This window comes from Leopardus geoffroyi, chromosome C3, assembly GCF_018350155.1.
Source record: "Leopardus geoffroyi isolate Oge1 chromosome C3, O.geoffroyi_Oge1_pat1.0, whole genome shotgun sequence".
NCBI lineage: Eukaryota > Metazoa > Chordata > Mammalia > Carnivora > Felidae > Leopardus > Leopardus geoffroyi.
Genome location: NC_059338.1, coordinates 91,484,560 through 91,510,172, shown reverse-complemented (window position 1 = coordinate 91,510,172; position 25,613 = coordinate 91,484,560). Strand labels below are relative to the sequence as shown.

The window sequence follows — 25,613 nt, the reverse complement described above, 5'->3', positions numbered from 1 at the left end:
AGTTCCTATTATGTGTTAAACATAACGTGGACCATAAGACACAGTCTCTACCCCTGAAAAGGTTAAAGTAGGGATGAAAGACAAGAAGAGATACTGTGGTGAGCTCAGAGGAGAGGTGAGGCCTGGGGCAGTAGCTGGAGGAAATGAGACCCAACATCTGGCTGGGAGTTAGGCAGGTAATGGGGCAGAGGTGGGTCCAGGCTTCCCAAGCACACGGACCTGAATGAATGAAAGCAAGAAAGTACACGATACTCATGGGCATGCAAGTTACTGTTAGGATGCTAGCAGAGCATGCTGGTGGTGAATGGATGAGTGGATGAGAATGGAGAAGTAAGCAGAGGTCAGATCAGGAAGAGTGGATAAGCTTCCTCAGAGCAGTGAGGTGTTTGCTCTGTGCCACCTAGGACAGCACCTGGCAAATAGGCTTTCCATCTGTCTTTGTGGAATGAATTAACCCACACCATGCTACACAGTTGACCCATGACTGGTCATTGGGATTGGCCTCTGGCTACAAAGGAAGGGTACACACACACAGCTGTGAACGACAGCTATTCCTTTGTCTCTAGAGACTGCATCTATGATGGTGCTTACCGCCATGCTGGGGGTGCCACGTGATCCCTGCTAGCTTCTCCTCTCAGGGATGCTGCTTTATTCCTGGTGGTCTGGAACTGCTAAACAGCAGGGTCAGACACGCTGAACCCTAATCTCAGAAATGCCCCCCTTGCCTCAATTTCAGTTTTCAGTGGCATCAAGAATGCCACACATGTAGTTCTCAGGACATGCTTGCAAACACAATACATTAACGCCATTTCCAATTCCTAATCCTAGAGGCAGAGAGCATCGGGGTGGGTGTGAAGATGTGGGGGAGCTGGGGAGGAAACAAGAGGGGCTAAGAAGAAGTGCTGTGAAGACTGCTACTTGTGTGTCTATCTTTGACTGTAGTCTTCTCTATGCTTTGCAACTACTTTCAGTTGAAACTGAGCATCGATGATGTCAAAGTGCCAGAAGTCTTACCTTCTAGGGAAATGAGCGGATTAATAAACCGGATCTAGCAATAGTGAATAATTTGGAGACCAAGCAGATTTGACTCACAGCAGCCCAGCAGGGTGGCTTACTTTGGAAACATTTTGCCACCGCTCTGCTGGGCATACTAAAAATGCACAATGTGGCCTGATGCCATGGGAGGAGCACGTGGATTCAGCTGCTGAAAAGTGATGTGAAATTAAGGACAGAATGAGATGTGTGATCTCATTTAATCACACCCAGTGCTTCAATTTCTCAATAACAGGACCCTGCTCCACTGTGTCAAATTGGTTTGCATGTGTGCGTGTGTGCACACGTAGAAATTACAGCCAGAGGATAGACTGACTCTGATGCCTGCCAGTCCGTTGTAGGGGATCTAATATGCAAATGATAAATAAGGTTTCCTCGTAAAGAATTCCAGAGCAATTATCTTTGGGCCTGGACTGGCATAAAGTCACCATAACTGAGGGGTAAGCCATGAAATTTCACCTCCTAAAAGAGGCCAAAACCTCAGGGTCCCAAGCTGGGGGTGACTTAGGGAAGATTCTGTATTTTAATACCCAAAGTATATTCCAGGTCACACTTTCTTCTGGCCTGATGGCCAAGAGTGTGAATCATATTGTTTCAGATTCTAGGAGGATGATAGCTAGGCACCAAGAAGAGGCAGCATGAACCACTGTAGCTTATTTAGGAATGTATGTTCGTGAGGTTAAAATTTCATTAATCTGTACTGGAATTGGTATATACAGAGATCACCTCCCCTTCCCTGGCCCCCTCACTAAGGAACTGCTACCTTGTGGCCTAAGGGGATTTCTACTAAGTATTACACACACTGTATTTCTATAGGGACCTGCACATGTTTCCCTGGCTAGTCAGACACTTTATGGCAAGGAGGTTCTAAAGGATAGCAAGGTGCTTCACCTAATGTCACAATGATTACTGCAATTAAATGTCCCGTTTTCTGGGGTGGGGGGTACTTTCTACATGATTCCATTTAGCAGCAGAAAATAAAATCTTAAGTATAATTAGCTTAACATTGACAGCTTTACATCCCATTTACGGTGAAGGAAATAAAAAATGAGAACTAGACAATAGCTATTTTGATCCTTCCCAAGGAGTAACCCACACGATGGCCTGCAAACCCGCACACAAGTGAGTGATTCCCAAAGATGCACTGCTGGTTTAGAGAAGATTTGTTTAAAGAGATCGACTCAGTGAAAAGAATTACATAGGGAATACATGAATGGAGTGCTCAGAATTCTGACATAATCAATTTTCAGAAGCATGGGATTTCAATATATATTTTGAAAATAATCTCCTAAGTATAGTTCCTTATTGCCAGAGACCCAGGTAACTAAAAGCCCTCCTTGTTTCACTCTTGCTTCTGAAAATCCTGACTATGTTAGCCATCTGGGTAGCACTTATATACAGCCTATTGTGATCCTCTGATTTCCTCTGGAACTGGAGGCTTCTTGTAGGCAGAAAACCTGGCTCATTCATCTTTGTCACTCATTGTCAAAGTGTATGATGCAGTACCTCCATGCCATAGGTACTCAATAAACAGGTGTGAATCGGACCATTCGTCACTGTAGGTCACATTATTCTGGAAAGTAATTAGTTATCTTCCAGCCTCTGAAGAAACAATGAGTAAATGTCAGAGGAAGTGGGGAGAGGAAAGGAAGGATGGCAGGCAATCAAATGAAGTTATATTGAAATTAATTCTCGGGGCACTGGGGTGGCTCAGTCAGTTTAGTGTCCGACTTTGGCTCAGTTCATTATCTCACAGTTCGTGGGTTTGAGCCCCGCGTCGGGCTCTGTGCTGACAGCTCAAAGCCTGAAGCCTGCTTCAGATTCTGTGTCTCCCTCTGCCTCTCCCCTGCTTGTGTTCTCTCTCTCAAAAATAAATAAATAAACATTAAAAAAATTAATTCTCTGATATGAAAAAGATCTACTGAATGGACTCTTTATAGTCATTGAGTGAGAATCTATAAAAACAAAATGTTGATTTAAAATAAAGTCCTATCCATTCTGCTATGTGGTAGATTCCCTTGGTCTGTTGAAGAGCTTAAGCCACCCTCGGGTCATGAACACAATCTTTCGCGGGCAGGAGGGCAGCCACGTCTGAGCGGCAAAGGTGGTGAGCTGTGGCAAGATCCGTGGGGGTTTCATCATGATCCTGATTCAGAAAACAAATTTTCAACTTGAAAAATTGTGATCAGGGATGTCTTTTAAGGCTTGCCAAGTCTATATTCAATTTTTAATCTGTAGACTGAGAGTAGTCTTTTAGATGCTAGATATTTATAAGCAAATCTACAATAATGTAACAGGTCATTAAACATTCCCAATTATACTGTGGCTCAGGAATAAGCTGGTCTGCTCTCTTCACCCTCTTTTTAGTAGGTAGCAATGGATAAAACCACATTCCCTTCCCACTTTTAAACCCTGTGGAAACCTGCCCTCACTTTTAATGTGACACCCAAATCCTGTCCTCGTGGCTGCCATGGCTCTGCAGCGAGTTTTCCCCTCGTCTTTGGCCACTGCCTACCTTCTTCACTATGCCTTTATGCTAATTCCTTTAGTTTGCCAAGTCCTTCCCAGCCTCTGGGCTCTTCCTACTGGCTGTGACTTTATTGTATACCGTTCTCCTTGTTTCTTTGCTTAACTTGTTTATCAATTGGGGTTCCTATTTTTTTAAATTAATTAATTATTATTATTTTAACCTTTATTTATTTCTGAGACAGAGAGAGACAGAGCATGAACGGGGGAGGGTCAGAGAGAGGGAGACGCAGAATCTGAAGCAGGCTCCAGGTTCCAAGCTGTCAGCACAGAGCCTGACGCGGGGCTCGAACTCACACACTGCGAGAACATGACCTGAGCCGAAGTCGGCCGCTTAACCGACTGAGCCACCCAGGCGCCCCTGGGGTTCCTATTAATGGTCACTTAAGAAATCCTTCTCGGGGCGCCTGGGTGGCGCAGTCGGTTAAGCGTCCGACTTCAGCCAGGTCACGATCTCGCGGTCCGTGAGTTCGAGCCCCGCGTCAGGCTCTGGGCTGATGGCTCGGAGCCTGGAGCCTGTTTCCGATTCTGTGTTTCCCTCTCTCTCTGCCCCTCCCCCGTTCATGCTGTCTCTCTCTGTCCCAAAAATAAATAAACATTGAAAAAAAAAAAAAAAAAGAAATCCTTCTCCTGACCCTGTCTAGGTTCCTCCCCTTTCCTACTATCATACAGTATCTTCTTCCCAACTGTTATTTAATGGCTTTTCATGTAATTCTTTAATGTCTATGTTCCATTCAATATTTTAAGTGTCATGACAGCAGTAAAAAGATATGTCTTGTTCAATGCTGTGTCTTCAGCACCTGGCCCAGCATATAACAGGCACTCAATAAATATTTGCTGAATGATTGGAAGTATCTTTCAGCTTGAGTTGACTATATAGATTTGAAGCATCAGGCATTGTGATGTACTGGACAGCGAGGGGACTCTGGACTCTGTTTGAATTTGGCTTCTGTCTTTGACAGCAAGAGGGATAAATCCATTCAGTTCGCCAAGCTTCACTGTCCTCAGCCCTGCAGGCATCATGGCACTAACCATACCTCTAAAGAAAATGTATGCACACGGTACTGCTTGAAAATGGCCTGCACTGTTCATCCCCATGCTACCAGTAAAAATGCCCTGTGTATCAGCGTAGTTATTCTGTGTTTGGGGGGAAGAATCTCTCATTAAAGCCAGCTTCCCACCTTCCTCCTTTCAGAAATGCAAAGAGAAAATGGGGAATAGCTTCTCCGTATCTGAACTAGGTCACCTAACACAGCTGTTTTACAAGCATCTAGAAACCTGCGTCTGCCACCATGTAGATGGCCTCAAACTGAGGGAAGACATACCAGTTCCCATTCTCAGGGTGAGGCACAGCTGTTTGGGGTCTTCCATTTGACTCTTGTTCAACTTTGTTTCTGACCTTTGTCCACATATCCAAATAGCATGTGGCTATTAGGGTTTGCACCCCATTGTACAAATACACAATTTATTAACCACAGCTGCACATGGATAGTGAGCTTTTTTCCAGTGTTTGGCTATTACTTGCCTTTTCTTGTGGACTTACTCTGACAACCAGAGGACAGGTTCTCTCTGTAGAGGTTTGAGATCTGGGGCCAACTGGAGTCTACAGGAGGTAGAAGGGCTCACTAACAGGAACAACGTGGAACATGCAGTCTGGGGAAGAAATGCACACGGCCCGATCACATGCACCTCCAGCAAAAGTGGGGATTTTTCTCTAACCCAATTGTCAACAATGTGGCCATTCCACACAAAAAAACAAAACAAAACAAAACAAAACACCAGGAGAAACATCCTCGAACTAGATAGGATACTGCTCCAACTCATGTAAGTTCTACCCAACTCAGATCGACAGATATTAGTAGAGGTAGCCATGCTAGGTATGCAGAATACTGGGCAGGGTCAACTACACACCCAAGATGTGGAGGAATTGGTCTTGATGCAAGAGCCCCCAGATATGTAGGAAATGCTGAGTAAAGCAAAATTCTATCACTGGGTCTACTCATAAAGCTGGCTCCTTTCCATGCTCCTCAGACTGCTGAATGACAAGACTTGTAAAGGCATATCAGCCAGCCCTCAAGGGAAGAGTACCTGGGGATGCAGAGAAATCACCTAAGGCACCATTGAACAGTGAGCTATCAAATAGGCCCTAGCACGGAATAAAAAAAGTTCCACAACACAAATTATAAACATAATATAAACACAAGGGACTAAATGTAACACATAAAAGAGAAAAGAAAAGCACACTTTAGAAAAGAATTGCCATAAGACAAAGACAAAAGTTTAAGAGTAACCACTTTGTATTCTCAAGGTAATTACTCAACACACCATGTTGCTATAAGAGAGGTAATGAGGCAACAAACAGAGATAAAAAAGGGATTTTATGAAAAGAATACAAGCAAGCAAATAATTCCATTGCAGAATTTAAAACTGCATGAAAAGCAGTAAAGGGGAGAATCGTCCCTGAATTAAATGGAATTAGATTAGTGAAATAGGACAGTGGCTCCCAAACCCAGATAAACTGGGGGGGGGGGGGGGGCATACTTAAAATACACATTCCTAGGGTGAAATATAGGAGATTTTGAATCAGTGGGCCTTGGGTGTAGCTATGAAATCTATATTTACAAAAATTCCCTGAAGTGGATCCAAAAATCAATCTGGTTTGGAAACTGGTGAGTACAAACTTGAGACAATCACCCAGAGTTCAGAAGGAGAAAAAAAAAAAAAAAAAAAAAAAAAACAACAAGTGGAACGATGAAAGAGGAATAGACAGGCTGGAATCGCCGAAACAGAATCTGTAACAGGTGTATAATGGGAATAAAAGAGGAAGCAGTCTGAGCCAATGCAACAGAAACAATCTCAAAAATGTATATTGCAGGAAATTTCCTGGAAATGAAAAAAAATATCTCTAGTGTAAAAGGTTTTTACTGAGGACTCAGTGAAAACTGATAAACATTTAGATGCTTTCAATAGTAAGTCTAAAAAAAAAAATCTTCCCTAAATCCAGGAAAAAAAAATATAACATAAAAGAAAAAGAAGTTAGTGGAGTGTGTCCACCTAGTTTCCAGGGAGAATGCTTAGGCTATGATTCCCAAATTCTATTATCTGCTGAAGCTGCTGTCAGTATGAAATGGAAGGCAACGAGAAGACATTTTCAGCTGAGAAATGGTTCTAGAACACTGATGTTCTCTATGGTAACTGAGATTAGGCAAGAGCACGGAAAATGGAATGCAGACATTGCTAAATAGCATCATTTCCATGAAGAATGTAAACACTGTCATTCTTGAAACAAGACGTCCAATTACACAAGGATCAATGATTTAGTTATTCCAGACCCTAGCTACTACAATCCAGGATATCAATCTCCCAGCAGAGCAACAAAAACTGGGTGGGAGGGGCGGTGCGTATGGCCAGCTGGAGGAAGGAACCTGCAGTCATCTTCCACTTATAAAAAGTGGTGAGTCAACAGACACTGTTTCATGCTTGACACTGATAATTTGAGAGACATAAGTTTAGAACATGGGTTTTAAGCATCACTCTTATTTAAAAATTCAATAGTAACTATCAGAGGAACTTAAAACAAGTACCATACCTTCCAAATTCCTGGAGTGGGATAGGGAAGGAAAAGTGAATCAAAGAAAAACTCCGATTGATTGTATAGTAAAACTAGCCCCCACTTAAAAAAAAAAAAAAGAGAGAGAGAGAGAAGAGGAATAAAAGAAACAGCAACAAAAAAAGTCCAATGTAAACTAAGACAACAGAAGAAATAACAAAATGATGTTTTCATATATATGCATATGCATAATATATGCACACATGCATAAACACACACATATGCATATATGCATAAATACACACATACCCAACATATGCATATATGCATAAATATACATATGCATATACATTTCATAAATATACATATTTATGAAAGTCTGAGAGTATATGCACCAAAATGTTGATGGTCATTTCTGCATGGTGGGCTTAGAGTATCTTTTTTATTTTTGCTTAACTAAATTTAAAAAAATAAAAATTCTGGCAACGATTACATATTACGTATGTGATTGAAAATAAAACATAAACCTAAAATTCCTCTTCATTCATCTGAATGAACACTGATCACGAAGCCACTCATTAAAACTAGAAATGACCGGCATAGCGGCAATGGCTGAGATTGGCATTTGCTGTGATTATGCAACTTGTTTCACTAATTTGACTCATTTCCCCAAACAGGATGCACAGGTGGCGTTCATTTATTTAGTCACAACACTAATTACTCTTTACAATTGTGCTCTTCCCTGGTTTTCTCAGCATAACCATCGCAATGGTAGGAAAGTGCCCTTGAATGATTGCTTGTGCATGTGTATGCAGAAGGTGTGGGACCTTGGCTTACAGCCAAATGACTCTGGGTCCTCTGCCCTGTGGGGGCTTAGAGGTGACATTCCAGGCCCTTAGCACCATACACTTCTATCTACACTTCAGTCTCAGCCCCTGCCACAAACAGCAAACTCCAGCCATACTGAGCAAGTCACTCCTTGAATCTTGCTGCTATGCCTGGAATGCTCGGCCATGTTAGGGGGGAGTTAGGGGCCCCCTCTAGGGTCCACAGCATCCTCTGCTTATCTCCTGATTTTCTCCTGTGGTACAGTGACTGCTTATTCAACTGTTTTGCAAAGGAAATGTCTGTCTCTAAAGGAAAACCTGGGGTGCCTGATGGTCAGGAATGTATGGTATTTGCCTTCCAGCATTAGCACCGAGTCTGAAAAGGAGGAAATACTCAGTAGACAGTCACACGGGGAGGGCTCCTCTCACAGCTGATTCACCTCAGCTCCCACCTCCTTCTTGCCTGGCTTATATCTCCTTTCTTGGTGGGAGAGATCAGAGGGTCCAAGATGCAGCATTTGTAGCAGCATGTTCCCTGAGCTTCTGAGCCCCTCAGAGCCACCCTCTCCTTGTGCACAGAGGAGATGTTTCTGCAAGAAGTTGGCAAGAGCTAAATAGCAAGTTCCCTGTGCTCTGTGGCTCCAACCTCATTGAGAATCCCAGATAGCTGGTGCCTTCTCCTCATGTACCTCCTACGTGAAGCCCTACCACTCTCTGTTAAGCAGCTGATGCCAGGCTAGTTCAGTTTTCTGTATCATGATCATGAAACATGTCACTCCTGAAAGAGAAGGGATGTTCACAGATATCCACGGCTGAGGTCAAATATTCCCAAACTGAAGAATCACCTCACTCGTGCCTATTTTTTAGAATATGAACTCAACAATGATTCTTTTGTTTTACAAATTTACAAATGAAGCTCAAAAAAGGTTGTCCTATTTTCAGGACAGGCCAGGAAAGTATTAAATAAGGTAAGACTTGACTTATGGTAAATAAACCATTAGAGTCACTAGAAGCTCACGAGACTCTGAAGAACTGGGGTTTGTATATTTCATTCTCCTCCCACCTCCTAATCACCGGTCCTCTTGTCTCTACTACGTAACCTCTACTCCAATCACACTGTAGCAGGTGTCCAGATGACCCAGCGCCATGACTCTTGTGCGTGTCCCATCCTTCCACACCTACTTCACAAACTAACAGTAATCTTTCAAGATGCTCAAGTGGCTCATCCACCAAGCATTAATTACTTCACCCACAGTCAGAAATATAATCACAGTATGGGGCAGTACTCTGTCATTGTTACAATCTATTTATACACCTCCATTCCGTATTTCTTCAACAGCTAGGTATTGAGCATGAAGCATGAGTCAATGAACTCTATGAAGACTTGGCCTGTGCCCTTCATCCCTATGACCCTAGATGTTAGCCCTGCACCTGGCATAGGTTATGCACACAGTGTCTTGCCGGTCCATTCAAAAAGGGATGGGAAAAGTCCAGTCTCTCCTATGACTATGCTTGTCATAGAGACATGGGTGCCTTTCTAAGATAAGTAGGGAAAATACCACAATTTCTTTCTTTTACTATCAGGAAGTTCTTTTCTAATCTGAATCACACCTCTTATAATTCAAGCCTCCTCTTGTTCCCCTTGCTTTAAAATTACAAAATGTTGCTCTTCATCTCTCTGGATATTGTGAAAATTACTCTAAACTTTTCTCAGTCCCAACTTTCCAAAAATGTGGTGTTGAGAATCTCAATTACCATTATTCTTTTCATGAAAGCTACTTTTCAGGGCGAGAGCTCTTTTAGAAATATTTTCTCTTTGTGGGCACCTGGATAGCTCAGTCAGGCGAGTGTCTGACTTAAGCTTAGGTCTTGATCTCACAGTTCGTGAGTTTGAGTCCCACATTGAGCTCACCGCTGCCAGCACAGAGCCCGCTTTGGATCCTCTGTCCCTCTCTCTCTGCCCTTCCCCAGTTCATGAGCGCTCTCTCAAAAATAAAAAAACATTAAAAATATTTTCTCCTTGGACTGCTGAAGGCCTTTGTATCATCCTGCAGTTGTGGGGCCAGAAGCTTCCCAGCCCTGGAGGGGGACACAGCCCTGGCGAGAGGAAGAGAAACCTCCCAGATCTGAGAAGAGTTCACAAGCCCCTGCCTCTCAAGTCCTTTCTTTATCCTGTAATATTCCTCCTGTGGCTCAACCAGGACATCTGTTGTTGCCTCACCCTTCTGAGTCCATGCTGTCTCCCTCTTCCATCTGTGCACCTGACTCTGGGGTTCTCCACTATGACGTTTCCCTTCTCTCCGAACAAGTGAGGGGCTTGGGACTGGTTTTCCAAGGAATTGTCTTCCTGTACTGTTTGAGGCTGTCTGCAAAGCTATGTTGTTCTAAGTACTAAATATAATATCAAATAATGCCTGGCAAAAGATTTTTAGGAATTACTATTTCACAACCTAGTAAACTGTTGAACCGGGTACCCCCAAAGCTCACGCATGAAGTCCTAGCCCCCAGCAAGTCAGAATGTGATCTTATTTGGTGTTGTACATGCAATTAGTTAAGATGAGGTCAAACTGGAGTAGTGTGCTCCCCAATAAGACTAGTGTCCTTATAAAGATGGGGACTTTGGGCAAAGACACACACACAGGAGAATGCCACATGAAGACTGGAGTTATGTAGCCATATAAGGAACTACCAGAAGCTGAGAGAGGGGCCCGTAACAGACCCTTTCCTAGTGCCTTCAAATGGAGCACGGCCCCGTTGGCACCTTGATGATGTCACACTATCAGCCTCTGGAACTGAGAGGACACGTTTCTGTTGTTCTAAGCTGTCCAGTTGGTGGTACTTTATTATGGTGGCAACGAATACATGCTGATACACTAGCTGCTTTCTCACTCTGTCTTGCTCTCCAGAAGGTGGCAAGCCAACTTCCCTTTGACGTTTGTGCTGTCTTCCAGTTACGCCATGCTACCCGCTACCTTAGAGAGTGATCGGACACTTGACATGGTCTCTCCACACTGAGTCAGAGGACACTAAGAACACAACAAGAGGGTATCCGGTTGGGTGAAAGAGGAATAGAAAAGGAACATGTTTTCTTTGTGTCAGGTGCTACATTATCTCTTTACTTCCAAAAACCACCTTGTGATGTAAGTAGACTGTTCTGTATTCCACGTTCCAAATAAGATTTATCAAGATCTGTCATCTGCTGACAATCACATAGCCAGACAGTGACAACACAGACATTTGAATCCAGTTCTGACTCTGAAGCTATTCTAGGATTTTTCTTCTGGCGAAGGTAATTAAGCATCAGGATAGGTTACCAAAGAAAGCTGGCTACTGTCATTTTCTTGAATGCTTAAAAACAGGTGCATTGTTCTTTATAGATACGTTGTACATGGTTCTACCTGAAGTCAGGGGCATGGACAAATAATCTTTTACAGTTCCTTTTAGGTCTGTGATTTTTATGATTATAGAACAGTCTTCATGAATTGAGGAAAAAAGAGGCTCATGCTTCAGGAATTTTATCTACGTAGTCCTCATTTAAAATGCTCGGCTCACTACATTAAGGGGACAAGACTATGCAACCGAGCGGGTCCCTAGTAATTGCTGGCTTTGGGCCAGTAAGCCATGTCACTTGCCACTTCTGCTTTTCCACATCAGTGAGTGTCTCTTCCAGGCCCTGGGTCCCCAGGTACTAAGTGTTTTCAGACCTCTTCAAGGCAGGGAGACCAAGCATGCTGTCTTGACATGCTTTCTTCAACCTTACTTCACCTTCCAGTCACCGCCTACAGGCTAGGCAATAAAACCTTTATTCACTTAATAACGTACCGCCTATCTACAGACAGGAATCTTGGGATGTGAGATTCTAGATTTAAACGTACGGAAATCACCAGGGGTAGTGGATCACACAGGAAACACTTGTAACAGCTGACAGCGATGCACAGCCGAGATACAGATCAAAGAAAGGTTGTGAAACTTGAAAGAATAAAGTCAAAAATTAGCAAGCAGGATCAGTTCTCAGGAAGATATCAAGTTCTCCTCTGAGAGTGGATCTCTTCAGGCAGAACTGGATAAAGCTGACGGTCAGCAGGACATCGTGTGCAAGCAAATTGCCATCTCCTATCGATGGTTTCTGCACTTACTATTTAATTTTAATACTTGGTTTGTTTCCATAATTTTACCTAATTCCTAAGACAGTAAGTTTATATTTACTCTTAATCCCAATGTTGAAATGGTGAAACAGCTACTTTTTAAAGAAAAAAAAAATGACCCTTGATAAAGATGATACTTTCTCCTTATATGGTTAAGATGTTGGCAGTTTTAAAAACTGTGAGAAACTGGAGGGAAATATGGTTTCTGTTGTTCTTTCTTTTACTTTTCCTCAGAAGATTTCTGCTTGAAGAAGCTCAGTCCAGCAGCAAATTAACTACTGGTTAAGTATTTCACCAGGTTCTACTTTATAAACAGAAAGTCATTTCCAGCTGCAGGGTTTGGCCTCCCTGGGCTTGAATGTGACTCTACTGCTTGGAAATTGGTGAGACAGCCCTGCTATCACCCCCTGATGACTTCCTGACATCCTCATGGTTGCTGTTCAACATAAACAACAAGAAACCCTTCAAAACCCAAAAGCATTTTAATCAACACTCTGTGCAATGTTGATCATATCAACATTATATATATATATATATATATATATATATATATATATATATATATACAGATATAGATATAGATATGTATGTATTTAATGTTTACTTATTTTTGAGAGAGAGAGACAGAGTGCAAGTGGAGGAGGGGGCAGAGAGAGAGAGAGGGAGACATAGAATCTGAAGCAGACTTCAGGCTCTGAGCTGTCAGCACAGAGCTCCATGTGGGGCTAGAACTCAAAGACCACGAGATAATGACCTGAGCTGATGTCAGACTCTCAACTGACTGAGCCACCCAGGAGCCCAGGAGCCACCTATCTTTAAGATTAAAAAAATGTTTTTGCTTCCTCTCTGTCTGGTTTCACAAAGTCCTCAATTATAAAGAAAGGGGCAAAATGCAAAAGCTGACACTTTGCCCAACATAGCTGGGAAGGAAAAAAGAGAATTCCTTCAAGTCCATATGGGGCAGGCTGATTACAACCAAGGCCTTCCTCCATTTCCCTTAGCAAAACAAAACAAAACAAAACAAAACAAAACTTTGGTGTTTTCCCTGAATCTTTCAGCTCTGGCTGCAGCTTTGAGGAGTGGTGTTCATCCAACAGCCTCACTGTTTTTTTTCTGTGGTCTGTGTAAGCAGAGCCTGATGGAGTGACATGTCAGTGATTCTGTTCTTGCCTTTCTGATGGGTTCCTGATGGTGCCTCTGAGTGATTGTGCCTTGCTTCCCGCAGCTCTGATGGGACCCAGCCCCTCCTACCTAAACTCAGTATGGCGAGGCAGTCTCTTCAGGGGAGGTGGCTAGCAGCCCCCTGTCTCATTCTGGGCTCCTCCAAGAAATGTGTGTTGTTTTCTCTTCATTGAGGTATAATTGACCTATGGCATTATATTTGTTTCAGGTGTGCAAAGTAAAAATCTGATATTTGGATATTTGGCAGATGAGGACCAGAACAAGTCTAGTTGCCATCTGCCACCATACAAAGCTACATTTTTTTTCATGTAGCTTACTGTTTCATCTGGGTATGGTGTGAACAGTGGCTAGACACAGATGAAGTAGTGTTTTTGAATAAAAGAATGTGCTAACCAGGAGGCATAACCAGTATTTAATTTGCTGCCTGGGTTCGATAGACTGTGAGCTCCTCAAGGGCAGGGACCGTGTCTCATTTGTCTTTGTATTCTGGGTGACTAATATACATCCATTTGTCCATTCATTTATTCAACAAGTATTTACTGAGAGCTGGAGGTACAAGACTTCAACAAAGAACTAGACATTTCTTTTGTCCCACAGGCTAGCATGCCATGGAATAAATATACTTTCTAATGTGTTACCAGATACACAAATACACACTCAAAATAAATAATACAAAAGCTGAGCTATCTTACTAAAAGACTCAACGAACGTCAAAGATGAATAGGACGTGCTTTTTTTTTTTTTTTTTTTTTTTTAATGTTTATTTTGGAGAGAAAGAGTAGGAGGGAGAGAGAGGTAGAGAGAAAGGGAGACACAGTATCTGAAGCAGGCTCCAGGCTTTGAGCTGTCAGCATAGAACCTGTTGGGGAGCGCGGGGCTCGAACTCACGAACTGCGAAATCGTGAGCTGAGCCAAAGTCAGATGCTTAACTGACTGAGACACCCAGGCGCCCCAAGGACCTGCTTTTAAAGATAAGGAAGCCAACTGTCAGAAAAAGCTTACCAATCCTTGATCTTATACTCTTTTCACCTTGAGCAAGGTGGTTCATGAAAAATAAAGTATTTCAAGTAGAAATTTCCATTTTTTTCGGTATCCCTCCCGCCTTTAGAACCTAATTTTGTCATATATATATATTTATTTTTAATAGTTTAATTTCCAAGAGTTCACATAATTCAAGGGTCTCCAGACCATGGTTTAAATAAAGATTATGAATCCAAATTTTTACAGGAACCAGGATGTAAAATAATTTAAGCAACTGAAGCCAGGGGAAAGAATGGAGGTCAGAATAGAACAAACTGGAAACACAAGCTCTTGTTCACTTATCTACTCCAAATTTATGGCTTAAGGCAATTATTTCATTTTGCTTATGCTTTTGTGGGTCAGGAATTCATAAAGGGCTTAGCTTGGTGATTCATCTCTTACCCATGTGACAGCCCCTCATGGGGATGGAAGATCTACTTGCAAGGTGGCCTCCTCAAACGTGTGTCTGGCACTTTGATGCTCTTTGACCTTCTGTCTTTGTCCCTATGGCATTTCTTCTTCTAGGGCCTCTTCATGTGGCTTGGGCTTTCATAGCATATGGTCTCAGGACAGTTGCACTTGATATATGGTGGCTCATTTCCCTGAATCATTGTCTCAAGAGACAGGAAGGAGGGGCACCTGGGTGGCTCAGTTGGTTATGCACCTGACTTTTGATTTTGGTTCAGGTCATGATCTCGCGCTTCTTGAGATCGAACCCCATGTCAGGCTCCACGCTGACAGGGCGAGCCTGCTTAGGATTCTCTTTCTCCCTCGCTTTCTTCCCCTCCCCTGTTCCTGCTTGCTCTTTTAAACGAATGAATGAAGGAAGGAAGGAATGAATACATACATACATACATACATACATACATACATACAAAAAAGAGACAGGAAGTAAATGCTGCCAGTTTCTGTAAGCCTGTGTCCAAAAACTTACATAGCATTACCTCTGCCATATTTTACTGGTCAGAGAAATCTAAGCTTTCCCAGACTCAAAGGGAGGAAACCCAGACCACATATCTCAACAGGAAGAATGTTAAAGAATTTATAAACATCTCTAATGTGCCATAGTCTGTTTCAGAGAGTAGGTATCAAGATACCAGGTTGTCGCATTGTGAGACTATAGTCCAGCATGAGATATTATGAATATTTAAAAGAGATGATGGAAATTCAAATTTAAAAAGGTGCAATCTCCTGATTTTTAAATCACATTTTTAAATGTGTCCACACATTTGTGGACACTGCCCATGCCCACCAGCATGTCCCCTTTCTTTCACACAACAAACCAAATTCTTATAAAGGACATTTATAAATTCTTATAAAGAAAGTACTGATGTGCATTTGGAAATATTTTGCCTACAACTGAAAATGAAGATCTTAAAAGCTTTTTACCATCTTTGACAATAGATTTTTATTGAAAACACACCACTTGGTAAATGAGGGATCTTTCTACATGACTATCATGACCCACAAGGGAATATTGAATGTCTGCTATCTGAGAATTCCCTTCTCCCATTTCTTTCTTAGCCAAATCACAGTTTGATGAAAAGTATAGTGACTTTCATCTCTTGAATTTGAAAACTGAAAATACATGATAGAGGTATTGACTTTAGTGCCCCAAAGGAAAGAAAACCAAAGAGAAGCACAGAAACCAAGAAGTCACTGATACAAACAATATAAACTCCACATTAGTACTTAAACTTTAGTGACCAAAGCACCTCTGGCTGAGAAGAACCAGGTAATGTCCCAAGACTCAGCATTTTGAGTCAATGCTTGAGATGACTCTGATGGAAGTGGCCCATGAACCACGTTGCTGGTACTCAATTAGAGGGATAAGTTTTGAGGGAGAGCAAAATGGTGCACAGCTACAGTATGAACTGTGCCTCACTTAAAAAAAAAATGTTTATTTCAGAGAGAGAGAGAGAGCACACACGTGTGCAAACAGAGAAGGTGCCAAGAGAGAGAATCCCAAGCAGGCTGCACGATGTTGGCATAGAGCTCAATGCAGGGCTTGATCCTATGAACCATGAGATCATGAGCTGAGCTGAAATCAAGAACCAGACGATTAACCAACTGAGCCACCCAGGCATGCTGAATTGTGCCTCATTTTAGGAGTTGGTGGTAGCTGTGGTAATAACAGAGCCAAGAAAAGAAAGTATATCGTGGTCCCCATTTCTCTGGTTCAGTGTCAAAATCATGTTAGAAGCAGGAGACAGGGTTTCTAGCCCTGATTTTGCATTAGCTAGCTAACTGCAGAAAGTCACTTTCCCTCTCATGGCCTCAGTTTCCTCTTCTGTAAGATGAGGAGGGCTAGCCTGGGTTTCAACAGTGGCAAGTACAACTGCCCATACTCTGTGTCTGAGGGTCACCCTGTTGTGGCAAGAGGTCATGGAGAAGACATGACCGCTAGTTGACCTGCAAACCAGGCTTGGGGAATCAAGGGCTCTGCGCCCCCTCCTCTGTCGTGGAATGTGTGTTCTGCCCGTTGTTTCCACAGTGGGAGCTGTTCCAAGGACCTTAACAGAGTAAAGTGTTGTTGAGACCATCTGGATGAATATGTGACTGAGCCCCATTAGGGCTTCTCTGTAAACTTTAAGAATCTGGTGGGTGGGTGTGGAGATCTACTTGTCCTGCAGTTGCCCAACACAAGCCTTGTATATAAGTTCTCTTGCTTATTAATACTGCTACCTACTGATCTGGACTGAACTGCTTCCTTCATTGGTCTCTCCTTGCCCTCTGTGCATAAGGGCCAGTTTGCAAACCAGCACCTTTCCACCAAGAGCACCATGTTTTCTGCTATGCCCTGGCCTGGCCTTCCAGTTCTTTTTCCCGGCCACTTTCCAACAGGGTAGAATTAACACATGGGGTGAAACCCCATGATGTAGCTGTGGTGAAGGATCTCTGTAGTTTCTTCTGCTTGTATGGCATATTATAGTTTTGGAGGGAAAGTCAGTTGAAAAGAAGCCATGAAAGGTAGTTTTGAAGGTGGGAAAACAGTTTTAGGGCAGGAGCTATCCAGAAACAGAAACATGTGATTTGAGAAGGGTGGGAATGGCAGACAACTTGCCAGCCAGTCTCAGACATTATCTTGGTTCTCTCGGTGATGGAGGTCTTGGTATAGTTGCCTCTAGCAAATCCCAGCAACAATATCCCAGGACAGTCCGTAGGAGGAGCAGGGTTGGGATCAGGGTGAGCAAAATCGTGGGTCTGCACATAATGAACCTGGGAGTGAGTGCCTCCTTACATTTGGTACCAGGCACCTTGCTGGCCTCGACCTGGTCCCAGGCCTGGGGAGAGGTACTACTCCAGTGGAGTTGCAAGCTTGCTGTGAAGCTGTCTTCTCTGCCACAGACCCACTGAGCAGAGTGGGAATGGGTTGTGTAGAAGGTGAGATCCAGATGGATCAGGCCTGATCAGGCCAGGGATTCCATGGATGTGATTTCCTGAAGGACATCTGATATGAAGGGCACTGGCTTCAGATCTGTGCTAGGTTAGCTGTGCAACTCTGTCAGGTTACTTAACCTCTTTAAGTCTCCATTTCCCAATTTGTAAAATGCAAACAAGAACCCCTTCCTGGCGGAGATGCTGTCAGGACAGAATATGCGTCTTTGGCACACAGTATTCAGTTATTACATGGAAATTAATTTTCTTTTCTTTGCTCTCTTTTCTTCCCTTCTCTCTTTCTCCCTCTCCCTCTGCCTTGAGTGTCAGGAAATGAAGCAAGTTACGGACAGCAAAATTCATGCCAAAAATGGTCGTAGAAATCCACATCCTCATGCAGAGGAAGCCTGGCAGGTTTTTACATGCATTGTTGACTTTCTGACTCATAATTGCTTTCTCTTTTAAATCCACCCATTCGGCTCAGGTTAGACCTCGTGCAGGAAGGTTGGCAGTACAATGCCAGGATCTGGCCCATTAGGAAAAATCTCCCAGTGCTGCTCTGAGGCCAAAGTTCTAGGTACAAAAAATTATAAACCTGAGTCACAGGCTTGCCTAATAAGAATTATAGCTACCATTCACTTAAGGGATTAGTATGTGGTTGGCCCAGGGCTAGGCACTTACAAACATTATTTAAGTCAGCCCTTACAGTACTATAAGAAGTAGATAGGACTATTGCTAGTTTGCAGATGAGGAAACAGAGGCTAATATGGCTCATAAACTGTAGAAATGAATAGAAATCAGCTCTTTTCCTGATTAACCATTATTTACGATTGAACATTCATTATTCTGAAAATGCAAGAAAACACAAGAGGAACCCATTGTTCCCAGAGAGTTTTGAGGTGCAGAGAATAATCAGGACCAGCATATGAAAAAGAACAGTATGGCATGGTATGGGCTCAACCACACGGTGAGCTCTTTGAGGGTGGGGGCTTTGTTTCATTCTCTCTTTTTATTCCCCTATTTTCTAGGGCGATGGATAGCCCTTATTAGGAGCTCAATCACCATGTGTTAGATGTCTAAGCAAATAAAAGGATAAATGTTAAGGTGTGTGCCCAGGCCCAGATATTGGTGGGGGTTCAAGGTCCAGGGAGGTCCACAGGGGTCCAAGGGAGAAGGCCAGCTTCATGGAAAGCAGATTGGAACCTGAGATGGGATTCAGACAGGTTGAAAAGGGCAGAGAAGACAGAAGAAACACATCAATCACGACATGCTGTAGCATAAGCACGGGGTGTTGAGACAGTGAGGAGAGCAAAGTGCTTAGAAAATTGTGCACTAGTCAGCTTGGTAAAGGGCCAGTCTAGTAAGAGTTGGCAGGGTCTTGGTGTAAGACTGGCCATTATCTGGAAACAGGTCAACAAGGCCAAAGGAAACACAGGGTAGGCTGGTCTAGACACAGAAGGTAGGGAAGTCAGCTGAAGCAGGCTGGATTGCAGGAAGCACGGTTCCCCACCCATGGTAGAGGATATGCAAATATAACTTTTGGCAGCTGTGAAAAGCATAAGAGGAGGACAAGTCAGCCATGAAGAATGCGGAGGAGGAGGAGTACCGGGAAAGGTCTTGGAGGAACGCATTCTGAAGCTGATCACCCCCTCAATTTGGGTTTCACGCACCATAGCAGCCTACCTGCTCTCAGGAGACCCTTGGTGCCTCTGTTTATGCTGTAAAATGAACTCAGGGAAATCATATTTACTAAGGGGTGAGTTATGATCCATAGGGCTCAGAAAGCTATAAAGTCCTTTTAGTAGGGTTGTCTAGATATATATAAAAATCTCCTCTACACATATATAATTTTATATAATTTCATGCATTTTCACATAAATGGAAATATAATTTCATATAAATTTATATAAGTAGTTTTATCCTGGGCTAAAGAGCTAAGTCTAAAAATGGAAGAATGTAACAGATGGCTCTATCTTGAGGCTATTGGTTGCATCCTTACCCTTCCCAGCCGATTGTTCCAAAAGAATAATGAAATTGTAACAGTCAGTTCTGCTCTGTCAGTATATATTTAATCTATGCGTCTCAGCCAGGAAGAAAATTGTTACTTGGTGATGGCCTCCACATGGGCCTTAGGAACCCTAAGATTTTTTTACCAAGAAGCCCAGAGTGGTTGTGTGGGGCGATCTCTACCTCTGAAATGTGGGACTGAACAGCTCATCACTGCACATACTGTGTGCTGTAGAACCCCAGTGCCCATGGGATGTTAAAAAAACACTGTGAGGAATAGGATTTTCTTGTTGGGAAAATGTTCCCTAAAAACATCCCCAGGGTTGGTGATTTGCTAGGGGAACCAACAGGACTCAGCAAATAGTCATACTCACAGCCGACATTTATTATAGCAGAAGGATACAGAGCAAGATCAACAAAGAGAAAGGCACACAGGGTGAAGTCTGGAAGGAAGCAGGCATGGGCTTCCAAGAGTCCCTCCCGGGGGAGTCACACACGATGCATTTAATTCCTCCAGCAACGAGTGGTGAGAATGTTGTGTGAAATGCTATCTACCAGGGAAGCTCATTAGAGACTCACTGGCCAGGATTTTTATTGGAGGCTGTTCACATGGCATCCTCTGCCTAGCATGTACCCAAACTCCGAACTCCCAGAAGGAAAACACGTGTTCAGGATAAATGACACTGTCCATACAGACAATTTAAGTACATGGGCCATCTGATCAGGGAGAGCTGGGAACCCTCCTGAAAATCAAGTTTCAGGACACCAGCAAGGGCCAATCTTGCAAGTAGGACCTTCTAACAAAAGAATCGCAGGCCCGCTACCTTAACTTTTTCCTATGGAGGGTCTAGTAAGTTAAGAGAATTCTATATGCCATGGCCACCTTTTGAAAATAAATAATGCACATTAGCATACTAAAGGATCTGAAAGGTATTGCGGTATGAAAGACTTTTTTTCTGAAACCAACATTTCTCAAACATTTTGATCACTTTTTTTTTTTTTTTTTTAAGATATCTTATGGGATGCCTGGGGTGGCTCAGTTGGTTAAGTGTCTGACTTCGGCTTAGGTCATGATCTCACAGTTCGTGAGTTCGAGTCCTGCGTCGGGCTCTGTGCTGACAATTCAGAGCCTGGAGCCTGCTTTGGATTCTGTGTCTCCCTCTCTCTCTGCCCCTCCCCCATTCACACTCTTGTCTCCCTCTCTCTCTCCCTCAAAAATAAATATCCAAAGGATACTAGCATCCTACAGAATACAGTTTGAGAAATCCTGGCCTAAATGTATAGACTTGCATCACTTCTATGGCCTCAGCTTTCACCCTTTATTAAACATGCAAATAACAAGAGCTAGCACAAAAATTCCTCTTACTGTGTGTTAGGAGCTTTTTATGTAATAACTCATTTGACCAAACGAGGTTGGATGAGGTGGCTCTAAGCACAGAGAAGCAGCACAGTGGGGGTTAAGGATGGAAACCCTGAATTGGACTGGAGCACTAGTTTCTTGGCTTCACCAGTTACCAGCTGTATGACCACTTTCTCAACCTTGGTGTGCCTCCATTTCCTCAACTGCAAAGTGAGAGCAGCCTTCACATACAGGAAGAACTCCACATGTGCTTATTGAGCTTTCTTTTAAATAAATGAAAGTTCGAGAAGTTTTGATCCTGTAGCTCTAGGCCATGAATCACGGCAAGCGTAGCAACAGACTCATGTGGCTTCAGAGGTGACAGGATGGGATGGGATGGTCTGGTGAGGGTGGCCTGAGGCAATCAGAGCGGTAGCAGGTGGAGCTTGCTCCAGGACCGAGGAAGGCTCGACACCAACACCATTCAAAACCAGGGCCACTCTAGGGAGTAAATGAAGACTGTCACAGGTCAAGAGGCACTATGAATTTCCTGGGAGTCTGGGACTGAGGCCAGCAACAGAAGTGATATGCTTTTGACTAAATAGAGCAAGACTCTAGACAAACTTTGACTAAACCTGGCAATTTTATCCATATGCTTGAAGAAAGGCACCTCGCAAGAAAATCCCTTCTGATTCAAGCCTCATACAGATCTACATGGTAGAAAGAAAGAATAGGGAAAGATGCCAAACTGAAAAATGACAAAATGCCACCAGGAAAAAGCCAATTTTTAATATGCCTTAACACTGTTTCTTTATCCCTTCTCAGGCTATCTTCAGTTAAGCAATGTTCCATGTAACTGAATAATCCTTCATGGAGATATATGAAGAGTCAGCAGTGTCACCCTGTAAAACGAAGGACTGTGCTATATTTTATTAGTGTGCAGGTACAGATGGGTGTAAAAAGTGGCAGGGGGGTGGGGGAAGACCTCTCAGTGCGCTTGGGTGTGCTAAAGGAATTTGAATGAAGAATTTCTAAAGGGCTAGGTGAAGAAATTCGTCTGATATCCCCTTGAGACCATCCTGGGCTAGTCATGTACAAAATTGTTCTCAGAGATGATTCCTTGTGGCCATTTTCCTGGGACTCACCTCTTTTATAAAGTCAGGATCTGGAATATTCCATATACTCTCATAGTGCCATGCCTCTCCCAAACTAATGACCTGGGTGCTTGGCGGATAGCATATGCTCAATTAAATGTGGGTTGAATATACAAAGGCCTTTGTTCACAGATCCTTCCACTTTAAATGTCCAACATTTGCCTCCCTACCTGGCAACATCTGATATGTCAAAGCGTGTTTCCTCTGTAAATCCTGCCTGACTCCTTCAGGCAGGGCCCTGTGGACAGCAGTCCTGGCTACCATTATGGGAGCACTTTGTTCCTGTCACTGCTCCAGGACCTTTGCATGTATCAACTCTTGTACTCCACATAATACCCACAAAGTAGGACTTTTTATAGGACTACACCTTCACTTTTACAGGTGCAGGACAACGAAGCTCAGAGAACAAAAGAACTTGCCCAAGGACCCATAGCTCGGAAGGGGCAGATGCCTTCTGTCTAGATGTCTCAATCATAGTATTTACCACATCATATGTGGCTTATCATGGCCTAATCATTCATTGTTTCATACCAGTGCCAGCCAGGGAGCTATCTGTGATGGGGCACAGATGTCCCTCACACAATTCCTCAAATAATCAATACAACAGATTGAATAACCCATGACAACACGACTTGGACATTAAAAAGTAAAACCAAGGATTCTGTAGTCAGACAGATCTGGCTTGAGCTCCAGCCTCTCCAAACCCTAGCCTTGTGACCTTGACCAAGTTATTTTAGTCTTTCAGAGTATCGGTTTTCTGTCTATAATACAGAAATTACAAAACCTGCTTCATGGCATTTGCTTTAAGAATTAAACAAATTAAAGAACATGAAGTGCATACTCAAGTGTCGAGCACAAACTTTATCTGATACTCATGCTCGTTTAAAGGTTCGTTTGATAACCATGCTATGATCAGCCTGAGGCTTACTGGGTGTTCTACAATCATCTATTAGATAAACGAATTTGGGAATCCAATACAGTAAGACACACACAGAACGGCTAACTGTATTTTGGTTGCCTTAAAATGGATCCTTTTTTTTTTTTTCTCTTTCCAGAATTCAAGCTTCATAAAACATGAGTGGGCTGCTGTCTAGACACAGCATAGTAGATTCTTAAATGTGGTACCAAAGCGGCCATCTTCACTACGGCAAAGCTGCCTGCCTCCTATGGGCTACTTTTACTCTTCTGGTATCATTACTAGTTCTGATCCTTACTTCAGTTCCTTTGATCATATCCCATCATCTCCCTGACATCTCTCTGTAACAATATCTTAGGTTGAAAACACAAAACTGTTCTTTCTTGCTATGTAGGAAAGAAGTCTTCAAGATTCATTTTTTCCATACCTCCATCTTTATGAGCTATATGCTCCTTCTTCTAAATAGCAATGCAAAAATAGGTTAATGTAGTAAATTTATATTTCTATCATTACGTACAATGAAGGCATTAAGGGCATGATAACTATGGATCAACACCTTTCAGGGTGCCTGACTGCCTCGTAATGGTCACAGGGGATGTCTCTGGGCAGCATTACCTCCTGCTGCTGGTTGTTGTTGATTGCATCAAAGCTGGGCCAATCAGAGTTCCTGTCTCGGGATTATGGACTTGAGATGAGGAGATGTAGAAAGTAATTGGGAACAGAGAGAGGAGAAATTGAGAGAGCACTCGAGAACATTCTGAGTGCTCCAGTCACAGTCCATAAACTCAAAAGGGGTCAAGACTTGAGTCACAGAGATATTGTATATAAAGAATAAAGCAGACAGAAAAGGAGAAACCATAGAAAGAGGGCAGTCTGTTGTCTGGATTCTTGCTGGCTCTCACAGTTCTACTCCTCCCCGAGGTCTTGCTACCTCTGCTCAGAAGTCCTATCAAAGACTTCGTATGGGCAGTATGAATACCTCACCAAGAGGCGCCTGGGTGGCTCAGTCAGTTAAGCATCTGACTCTTGATTTTGGCTCAGGTCATGATCTCATGGTTTGTGAGATCGAGCCCCGCGTCAGATTGTGTATTGATGGCACAGAGTCTGCTTGATATTCTCTCTCTCCCCCTCTCTCTGTTCCTCCCCTGCTCGCTCTCGCTCGCGCTCTCTCTCTCTCTCTCTCACACACACACACACACACACACACACACACACATTCTCTCAAAATAAATGAAAAAACAGTAAAAAAAACGAATACCCCATCGAGCCTCATATGTTTGGCTAAAGCACCTTCAGATTTCCATTCCTTACAACCACAAGAATCTTAACTTACCCATCACAAAACTATGATTACAATTAGGGTTATCAACAATAATCCTTACAAGCATTTAACACTGTGCACATTTACTAACTGATTATTATTAATATCCGCTACAAGCAAGTGCTAGAATAATGCTGCTGAAGCAGCCATCCACGAACTAATAATTGGGTAGCAGCTGGAGGTTAAAAAGCAAGCCATGGAGAGGGAGCGGATTTACTGAAATGATAACCAGCATAAGTCATCACATCACTGGCGACGATTCTGCTTACAAGAGTCCATCAAGGATGGGTGACTGTAGATCAGTAAGACAGTGGAGGGAAATGTTTTTCTATCAGGAAAGAATAAAACGATGAAACAGATGGATTGCTGTTTTTAAGATGAAGATTACAAGAGCACAAAAAACTGGCTATGCTTAGGTGGTTCAGAAAAAAACATGGCTACCATCACCATGGATCCTAAGAAATATGCTTCAATCTTACAGATGTCAATAAAGCATTAGTCAACTGTCAATTTAATAATAGAAGTGCCACCAAAGATTCATATTTAACAAACCCAAATGTAATAGATAATGAGGAAAGGTGGCTGGTAGGGATCTGAATTAACTAACCATGTTTGAGAAAATGATTGAGGCAATAAAAAGATCAATAGGAAATCAGGCCATTCTCTAGGACCTAAAAGTTTCTTAGTGGAATATTTAAAAGAGCATTTTACTGGTTCATCCCATTTTTAGTGCACTTGGAGATGTGCAGGTGCCCATCAATCCTGCAGAAATGTGTATACAATGAAACTTAAGCTGACTGAATAATAAGGAACTTAGTCACATACCTCTCTCTACTGAGTATATAGCTCTGCATATCTACCCTGCAGATATATCAAGAACAACAGAAGCATTGTTCCAGCCTAGAAATATACCATAATTATGTTGCTTTAGAAAATCTTGAAAGCCCAGGACAGTACAAAGAAGAAAATAAAAAGCATCCTTAAACCACCATCCAGAGATACCACTGTTAAAATTCTGGTGCATTTCTTTCCAGTATTTTTTTTTTCCTGTGAGTGTGAATACTATGCACTAATATTTTACTGTATATACACTATTTAAAAACAACATTTGGGGGGCGCCTGGGTGGCGCAGTCGGTTAAGCGTCCGACTTCAGCCAGGTCACGATCTCGCGGTCCGCGAGTTCGAGCCCCGCGT

The 25,613-nt window shown here is 42.8% G+C and overlaps 1 protein-coding gene across 5 annotated transcripts in view; it reads right to left on the bottom strand.

The window, feature by feature from the left end:
- Positions 1-25,613, bottom strand: part of SAMD12 (sterile alpha motif domain containing 12) — a 387,874-nt gene that overhangs the window by 122,150 nt on the left and 240,111 nt on the right. The window lies entirely within an intron of this gene.